Genomic DNA, 9,760 nt, shown 5'->3' on the forward strand with positions numbered 1-9,760 from the left:
GGTGCTAGAACAGTCCCTTGAGCCTACAGGCAGTCGGTGTAGACTAGAGTGCCCTGTTGTATTCATTTGTTATTAATATTGGCCAACAATGCAAACATAACCCAGTCACTGTCCTGCATTAAACAGTATTAAACGATATACAGACAAACACCTCATGGCAAACACCTATCAAATTCAGACTAAAGGTTAGAAATTTAGTGACTGAAACAAAAAGAAAATGATCGAGAGGATTGAAACTGAAATTGATTGTTTATGCAAAACAAATGTAATCAAAACCTATTAAAGTACTTTTTTTTAAAACAGTTGAATATTGTCTCTCTTCAGTCAAATACCCCTTCTTGATGGGGAAGCAAGGGCTAGCTCTAATGTTCAGTTCTGAATTCAGAATAATAGGGTTTTTTTCTGCCTTAAATGAAACAGGGAGCCACAGAAAGGAGAGAAGAGATAGGACAGTAAAGAAGGGGAAAATACGGCTTTTGTTGATGTTCAAAGGATACAGAGTGGCTGCTTGGTCCTGGATGGATGCTTTGGGCTCCTTGGCCACAACAACTGTTGCTTTTAACCCTGGCTCACCTCCCTGGTCAGGGACATCATCTGGTTGGTCAGGTCCCTAGCAGTCACTGGTCCGTCTCACGCTGGGCTGGACAGGCTGTCTCGTCTCACTGTGCAGGTGCTGTGCAGTGCACTTGAGGTGAGGATCAGGTGAAAAGCTAAAAGAAAGAGAGAAGTAGGAAAGAAGGAAGATGGGGACAGAAAAGAGCCCATGCGGGAGAGGAGGCAGTATCACACTGTGGTCCTTGTTGGTGCAGCAATGATGGTCAGCCTTCCCCACTCAGGTTTTAGTGTCAAGGCAACAATCTTCCGCTGCAGCCACAGGGATGGTAAAAGTACTTTCTCTCTCCACACACCCCAAATCCTGTTTTAAGGGCCCCAAACAGTCGATGAGTGGAATATTGATCCTTTCACTGTTTTGTCCACCAGTTAAGCCTAATTTCTGACACACCAGTTTTAGTTCATTGATTTCTGGTTCTCTGCTTCTCTTGTTTACCGATCATAATCTTAACACAGTCCTCGAGTGATATCAGCAGACCCTTTCTGTTTAAATGAATTCAGTCTGTCTGTCTCTTTCTCGCATCTTTTCTTAAACAGTCTTATATAACAGATCATTGTGACAGGTCATAAACCTTTACCTACTTTTGATCAGTTAGGCTAACATTTAATGTAGGTCTGCTGTGCCTCAATTAGTACAACAACCCCCTGTGGCTGCTCTAATTTACCCTGAGTGGCTCATGACCAAATGGCCCTAGAAAATAGATGGGCATAAAGGTGGATTTAAAGCTCAGGATCTGAGCCTATATATGAGTAAAATAGCATCTACCAATGAAAAACATCAAAATCTCAAACAGCGACATAACAATTTAATTGAGATGTTACCCCAGTAAGAAAATATATTTACTGTAGTGAGTATGTCTTAGCATATTATGAAAAGGAGTACTTGTGGCACCTTAGAGACTAACAACTTTATTTGAGCATAATCTTTCGTGAGCTACAACTCACTTCATCGGATGCATGCAATGGAAAATATAGTGGGGAGATTTATATACACAGAGAACATGAAACAATGGGTGTTATCATACACACTGTAACAAGAGTGATCAGGTAAGGTGAGCTATTACCAGCAAGAGAGTGGGTGGGAAAAAACCTTTTGTAGTGATAATCAAGGTGGGTCATTTCCAGCAGTTGACAAGAATGTGTGAAGAACAATGGTGGGGGGGGGAAAGGAGGGATAAACATGGGGAAATAGTTTTACTTTGTATAATGACACATCCACTCCCAGTCTTTAGTTAAGCCTAAGTTAATTGTATCCAGTTTGCAAATTAATTCCAATTCAGCAGTCTCTCGTTGGAGTCTGTTTTTGAAGCTTTTTTGTTGAAGAATTGCCACTTTTAGGTCTGTAATCGAGGGACCAAAGAGATTGAAGTGTTCTCCGACTGTTTTTTGAATGTTATAATTCTTGATGTCTGATTTGTGTCCATTTATTCTTTTATGTAGAGACTGTCCAGTTTGGCCAATGTACATGCAGAGGCGCATTGCTGGCACATGATGGCATATATCACATTGGTAGATGTGCAGATGAATGAGCCTCTGATAGTGTGGCTGATGTGATTAGGCCCTATGATGGTGACCACTGAATAGATATGTGGACACAGTTGGCAACGGGCTTTGTTGCAAGGATAGGTTCCTGGGTTAGGATTTTTGTTGTGGGTGTGTGGTTGCTGGTGAGTATTTGCTTCAGATTGGGGGGCTGTCTGTAAGCAAGGACTGGCCCGTCTCCCAAGATCTGTGAGAGTGATGGGTCGTCCTTTAGGATAGGTTGTAGATCCTTGACGATGCGCTGGAGAGGTTTTAGTTGGGGGCTGAAGGTGATGGCTAGTGGCGTTCTGTTATTTTCTTTGTTGGGTCTGTCCCATAGTAGGTAACTTCTGGCTCTGTCAATCTGTTTCTTCACTTCAGCAAGTGGGTATTGTAGTTGTAAGAACGCTCGATAGAGATCTTGTAGGTGTTTGTCTCTGTCTGAGGGGTTGGAGCAAATGTGGTTGTACCGTAGAGCTTGGTTGTAGACAATGGATCCTGTGGTGTGGTCTGAATGAAAGCTGGAGGTATGTAGGTAGGCATAGCAGTCAGGAGGTTTCTGGTATAGGGTGATATTTATGTGACCATCGCTTATTAGCACCGTAGTGTCCAGGAAGTGGATCTCTTGTGTAGACTGGTCCAGGCTGAGGTTGATGGTGGGATGGAAATTGTTGAAATCCTGGTAGAATTCCTCAAGGGCTTCTTTTCCATGGGTCCAGATGATGTAGCATAAGTAAAGTAGGGGCATTAGGGGATGAGGAAGTGTTGTTCTAAGTCAGCCATAAAAATGTTGGCATACTGTGGGGCCATGTGGGTACCCATAGCAGTGCCGCTGATTTGAAGTTGTACATTGTCCCCAAATGTGAAATAGTCATGCGTGAGGACGAAGTCACAAAGTTCAGCCACCAGGTTTGCCATGACATTATCGGGGATACTGTTCCTGTTGGCTTGTAGTCCATCTTTGTGTGGAATGTTGGTGTAGAGTATGTACAGCCATAGTGGTCAGGATGGTGTTTTCAGGAAGATCACCGATGGATTGTAGTTTCTTCGGGAAGTCAATGGTGTCTCGAAGATAGCTGGAAGTGTTGGTAGCATATTATAATGCCCTGCATCCCACTGTACTACATTTTGTAGTATTATATGTGAACATTTATTTTAGATAAGGTACATGCTGCTTCCTTGAATCTTATGTAAATTGGATATGATTTTCACCCAGATCGACTGCCCCCACTGCTTCTATGAGCGGATTGTGGATCTCTCCCTTAGGGAAACTGCTCTATGCAGAAGGAATTTTGTGGGACTTGAAACTAGGGATGAGAGAAATGATAAAGTGAGAAGAGATGGAGTACATCTGTGGTACTGGATATTGCTCCTACCAGGGATTTCCATGCAGAAATCCAACCTAGAGTTAATGATGCATCAAGTAATATAGTCTCTTGGAGAGATCTCTCTCAGGAGTAACCACAGGGAGCCTCAACAATGACAATGTGGCTCCATCTCAAAAGCAGCCAGTGGCATCACATGGACAGTGTCCACTGAAGAAAAACCCTGCCACTGTGGAATCTCCTCATATTACTTCCCAGACCCATCCAACCTGAGAAGTATCAGAGGGGTAGCCGTGTTAGTCTGGATCTGTAAAAGCAGCAAAGAGTCCTGTGGCACCTCATAGACTAACAGACCAACCTGACAAGATACTTCCCAGAAATTCCAGGAGGAGGCAGCCTTGCAGAGTTTCTTGGCCTCTTTGGAAAGTTATTTCCGATGGCAACAAGCAACCAGGGCCTCTACTAAGATTTCACTAAAGGCTGCTGTTTTGCAATGAAATCATCTTTTTTGTGTCACATGGTAAACCATACTTTGTATGGTTTCAGAGTAGCAGCCGTGTTAGTCTGTATTCAATGAAGTGAGCTGTAGCTCACGAAAGCTTATGCTCTAATAAATTTGTTAGTCTCTAAGGTGCCACAAGTACTCCTTTTTCTTTTTGCATACTTTGTATGACACTGTCCTTGTTGGGAATAATTGGGCAAGTGTAGTTAATACAAGTATTTCTTGTTACTCTGGTACCATGATGTAATGTATATGTGTGTCAAAGCTGGAAGTCACCCTGTGTTCTTAACAATCAGAAACATTATGTCCCAGGAGCAATGGTCAGTAGTGGGTGGTTTATTTCATTTTCCTTTCCCTTATTTTCTCTGTTAAACCTTTCACCTCCTTTTTCACTTCATGAATTAAACTAATAATGCGTGGTGGGGAGGAAACAAGACACCTATTGCTGTTGATAATCATTTGTATTTTGACAGGACAGATTCAAGTTGTTAGGGGCTTATTCCTTCACCCGCTTACTTCCCTGGTCCTTCTCGCATGAACAGAGAGCAACAATACCCGAAGTCCAAAGGTGCAAACAATTCAATGTTTATTGGGGTGAACTTCCAGCAAGCATGATTCCAGTTTCCTTCCTTAGTGTCCCCCTTCCCAGCTCTGACACCACAGAGCCTTACCTGTGTCCCTGTTCCCATTCCGCCCCCCTTAGCGAAACATGATTCCAATTTCCCCACCCCCATTCCCTGTACCCATTGCCCCCTTACTTCCTGATTGACTGCAGACTACATAGTAAAACTTGAGATCTGCTTAGCTATACCTTAACCAAACATTTTACTGAAATTTAACTAACCAATCCTAACATATTGTAACATGATTATTTAACCAATTATATCCCACCACCTGAATTAGTTTACACCCAGCAAAATAAATAATACAGCAGACAGAAACAATCACAGAACCAGATGAAGTGAGCTGTAGCTCACGAAAGCTTATGCTCAAATAAATTTGTTAGTCTCTAAGGTGCCACAAGTAGTCCTTTTCTTTTTGCGAATACAGACTAACACGGCTGCTACTCTAGAACCAGACAGAGATTATACAGACAAACAATAGAAAAATGGGGACTACAATGATAGAACAACCCAGAAATGAGGATTTCACATCCCAGCTATTGATAAGTGAGTTCTTGCCAGACAGGATGCTATCAAACTAAGTTTCCTTTTACATTTTCTAGGCACTTTCCTTTCTCTGGAGGTGATGGGAATACAATCCTGTCCTGATAATGCCTAACAGCCCAATAGCACCTTATATCAATGAGACTAGGTTGGAATGTGAGGATGTGACCGTTCGCTTCCCAGCTTATGGCTGCCTCTGCCGCTTAGCCAAAGGCCTTAGCCTAAGCACAGGGCCTCAGACTGTCACAGTGAGAAAAGGCCTTATACAGTCAGACAGTGATTTTGATTGTCTCTTTTATACCTCTAGAACTAGCTAAGTGATAAGAATACACCTAAATTCTTAGAGTATAGGCCTTTACAGACAGGCCTGAATATCTATATCCTAACACAAGTATTGGTCAATACTCACATAGGTCAGGGCACATCTTCACTGGCAATGTTAAAGCACTCTCCCAACACTCTAAAAAACCCACCTCCACGAGAGGAATAGCTCCCAGCGCTGGTGCACTGTCTATACTCACACTTTACAGCACTGAAACTTGCAGCGCTCAGGGGTGTGTTTTTTCACACCCCGAGCGAGAAAGTTGCAGCACTGTAAAGTGCCGGTGTAGACAAGCCCTCAGGCTAGTCAAGAGGCCTTCGCTAACCAAAAAGGGGAAGAGTCTCCCCCGCACCTGGGACCAGCTGGAGAGGAAGTGGACATAGGGGTGCTGAAACAATTGGTATAGTGGGGTTGCTGAAAGCCATTGAAGCAAACTATACACCCTGTATATGATCAAAACCACTTCAAGCCAGGGGGTGTGGCAGCAGCCCCAGTTCCATTACCTATGAGTGGTCACACTTTACTTCCTCTGATTGATTAATACAGATAAAAGCTGACATCAGGCATCTGGTGACCAGAATCGATGATGAAGGCACCTGTACTAACCACAGCCAGGGCCATGAGGGGGAGGGGACCAGTCTGACTCATGCTGATGCTGATTGGACCCAGGTTTTCTGGGACTGGTACTTGTACCTATCAAGAATAGGCCTGCTGAGGATGGTTCTGATCTGTGCTAAGAAGGCCTGGCCCAGATCTTCTAAGGCTAATGTTTGAAGGCCCCTGCTCACGCATTCTTGACTTCTCTTTTAATACTGTTGTAGTCCACTCTGTATAATTGTGCTAACAAATCAATGACCTGGACAGGATGTAATGATGAATATCTAAACAGAAGATCAAATAGGATGAAGAACCAGAAAGAGAACGCAACAGCTTATCAGTTCTGAATTTCTTTTTTAGATGTGGAAAGTTTGCATCGTAGTAGTTGGTTTTATTTCACTGCAGTGCTGCATAATCCTGCCCTGTGTGAAACGAAAGTGAAAATGAATAGAGATTATGCAAGGCAAATATAGCACACAGAATCAGCAAACTTTCCTTGGGGGCAGGTTATTCCATAACAGCCTTTTGCAAGGTTTCCTCCCCTTTCTCTGAAGCAGCTGGCAACTGTCAGAGAAAAGATACTGGATTAGACAGGCTACTGGTCTGCTGCAGCATACCAACTGTTAGGTTTCTCATTTTCTTTTAATCATCCTGAGAAGCAAACTGTATATTCAAAAACATTTAGAGTCTTTATTAGACTTTGTCCTAACATATAAAGAGGAATTGATTATACAACTGAAAAACAGTGGTTGCTTAAAGTATGGATGATTGTGACTTGATCATAATCATAATGTACAAGTAAAATAAAGCCCATGCAAATAATATATGTAGTTGGTACTTTATTTCACAAAGCTGAAAATAATTATAAGCCAAATCAGCTGGGAGGAAGAATTTTATCACAAAAAAATCTGAATGATAATTGGGAATCACTTAAGAATATCTTAGCAGATGCCCAGAAAACCACAATTGAGAAAAGGCCATGCTGCTTTAAAAAAAAAAAAAAGAAAAAGAAAAAGGAGCTGGTTTAGAGGGGAAGTGAAGGCAGCTATAAAAATATATATAAACAAATGGAAGAAAGGGGAAGTTGATAGTAATGAAAAAAATCAGGGTTTTATAGAAAATTAAGGGAAGCAAAGGGACACAAGGAAAAATACATGGCCAGCAGAATTAAGGATGATAAGGAGGAGTTTAAGTATATTAGGAACAAAAAGAATCTTGACAATGATATTGATCCATTACTAGATGGAAATGGTAGAATAAACAATAACGCAGAAAAGGTAGATGTGTTCAATAAATATTTCTGTTTTGCATTTGTAAAAAACAGATGATGTATTCCTATCATTTGATAACACAATTTCTTTTCCATTATTATCTCAGGAGGATGAGAAATAGCAGCTACTAAAAATCAGACATTTTAAAATCAGCAGGTCCAGATAACTTGTGTCCAAGAGTTTTAAAAGAGCTGGCTTAGGAGATTTCTGGACCGTAAATGCTGATTTTCAATAAGTCTTGGAAAACTGGGGAAGTTCCAGAAGAATGAAAGAAAGCTAATATTGTGCTAATATTTTAAAAAGGCAAACTGGATGACCCTGGTAGTTACAGGTCTGCGGTCTAACATTGATCCTGGGCAAAATAATGGAGCATCTGAAATGGGACTAGATTAATAAAAAAAGTAAAGGAGTGTAATTCAAGTAATGTCAATCAACATGGGTTTATGCTAAATAGAGCCTGTCAAACTAACCTGTTATTTTTTGATGTGATTACAAGTTTGGTTGATAAAAGGTAATAACGTAGACGTAATATATTTAGACTCAGAAAAAAAACAGATGGTGCTCAGCACCCATCAACCACAGCTGTTCAGCAGCACCCTGGATCAGCTGATCAGTGGTGCCACCAAACAGGTGATTGGTGGTGCTGCCAAGCAGCTGATAGGTGGCTCGGGGAGGGGCTTGGAGGAGGACAATTAGCAGTTAGAGGGCCGGGGGCCTTGGGGGAAAGGGTGGAGTGGGGGTGGAGCATCCCCAGGGACAAATAAAAGTCAGTGCCTATGTTTAAAGTTCCATAAAGCATTTGATTTGGTATCACATGACATTTTGATTAAAAAGTTAGACTGGTATAAAATTAATGTGACACTCATTTAATGGATTTAAAAAAATGACAGGCCTCAAAACAATTGTAAACAGAGAATCATCATTACGTGGGCATGGTTGCAGTGGGGTCCTGCAGGGATCAGTTCTTGGCCCTACGCTATTTAACATTTTTATCAATGACCTGGAAAAAAACAAAATCATCACTGATACGGTTTGCAGATGACACAAAAATTGGGGGAGCGGTAAATAATGAAAAGGACAGGTTACTGATTCAAAGTGCTCTGGATCTGTTAGTAAATTGGGCGCAAGCAAACAATACACTTTTCAATGTGGCTAATTGTAAATCTACACATCTAGGAACAAAAAATGGAGTCCATACTTCAGGGGCACCAGAATGGGGCATCCAGGAGGCCATGCTTCTGTCACTTTTAAGGGCCAGTGACGGGAGGCAAAGCTACTATTTGGGCACCAGTGGCTCCCCCCACTTTTAGCACGCTTCTGTCACTCCTGCCATACTTACAGGATAAGGGACTCTATCCTGGGAAGCAGTGACACTGAAAACAATTTGGGGGTCATGGTGGATAATCAGCTGAACATGAGCTTCCCAGTGTGATACTGTAGCCAAGAACTAATGCAATCCTCGGGTGGATAACCAGGTAAATCTTGTGCAGGTATAGAGAGATTATTGTACCTCTGTATTTGGCACTGGTGCAACTGCTGCTGGAATACTGTGTCTAGTTCTGGGGCCACAATTTAAGAAGGATATTCATAAACTGGAGAGAGTTGAGAGAAGAACCATGAGAAAGGTTGAAAGATTAGAATATCTGCCTTAAAGTGATGAGCTAAATATATTATGCTCCTTGATCCTAACAAAGAGAAGGTTAAGGTGTTACTTGATTACAGTCTATAAGTATCTACATGGTGAACAAATATTTAATAACTAGTTCTTCGGTTGAGCAGAGAAAGTTAACATGATCCAATAGCTAGAAACTGAAGCTACACAAATTCAGACTGGAAATAAGGTGTACTTGTTTGACTGTGAGGGTAATTAACCATTGGAAAAATCTACCAACGACAGTGGTGGATTCTCCATTATTGACAATTTTTAAATCAAGATTGGACATTTTTCTATTTTTAAATCAAGATTGGATCTGCTCTTGGAATTATTTTAGGGAAGTTTTAGGGCCTGTGTAATACAGGATATCCAACCAGGTGATCACAATGATCCTTTCTGGCCTTGGAGTCTGTGACTATACAGATCATAGAGCCTCTAGTCCAGAGGTGGGCAAACTACGGCCCGTTGTCCTCCTCCCCCCACCCCCTGCAGCCACGTTGGCAACATGGCTTGCACCCGCCCCCCTCCCAGGCTTTCCAGTAAGCCTGTCCTGCTGCTCTGAGCGGCATGGTGAGAGGGCGGGGGGTTGGATAAGGGGCAGGAGGTCCTGGCGGGGCAGACAGGGGGCAGTTGGATGGGGTGGAGGTTTGGGTGGGGGGACGGTCAGGAGACAGGGAGCAGGGGGGGTTGGATAGGGGGTGGGGTGTCAGGGAGTTCTGTGGGAGAGACAGGGAGCGGGGGGGTTGGATAGGGGGTGGGGTCCTGGCAGGGCAGTTAGGGACAGGGGTCC

The sequence above is a fragment of the Dermochelys coriacea genome, chromosome 1, assembly GCF_009764565.3.
Source record: "Dermochelys coriacea isolate rDerCor1 chromosome 1, rDerCor1.pri.v4, whole genome shotgun sequence".
Lineage (NCBI taxonomy): Eukaryota > Metazoa > Chordata > Testudines > Dermochelyidae > Dermochelys > Dermochelys coriacea.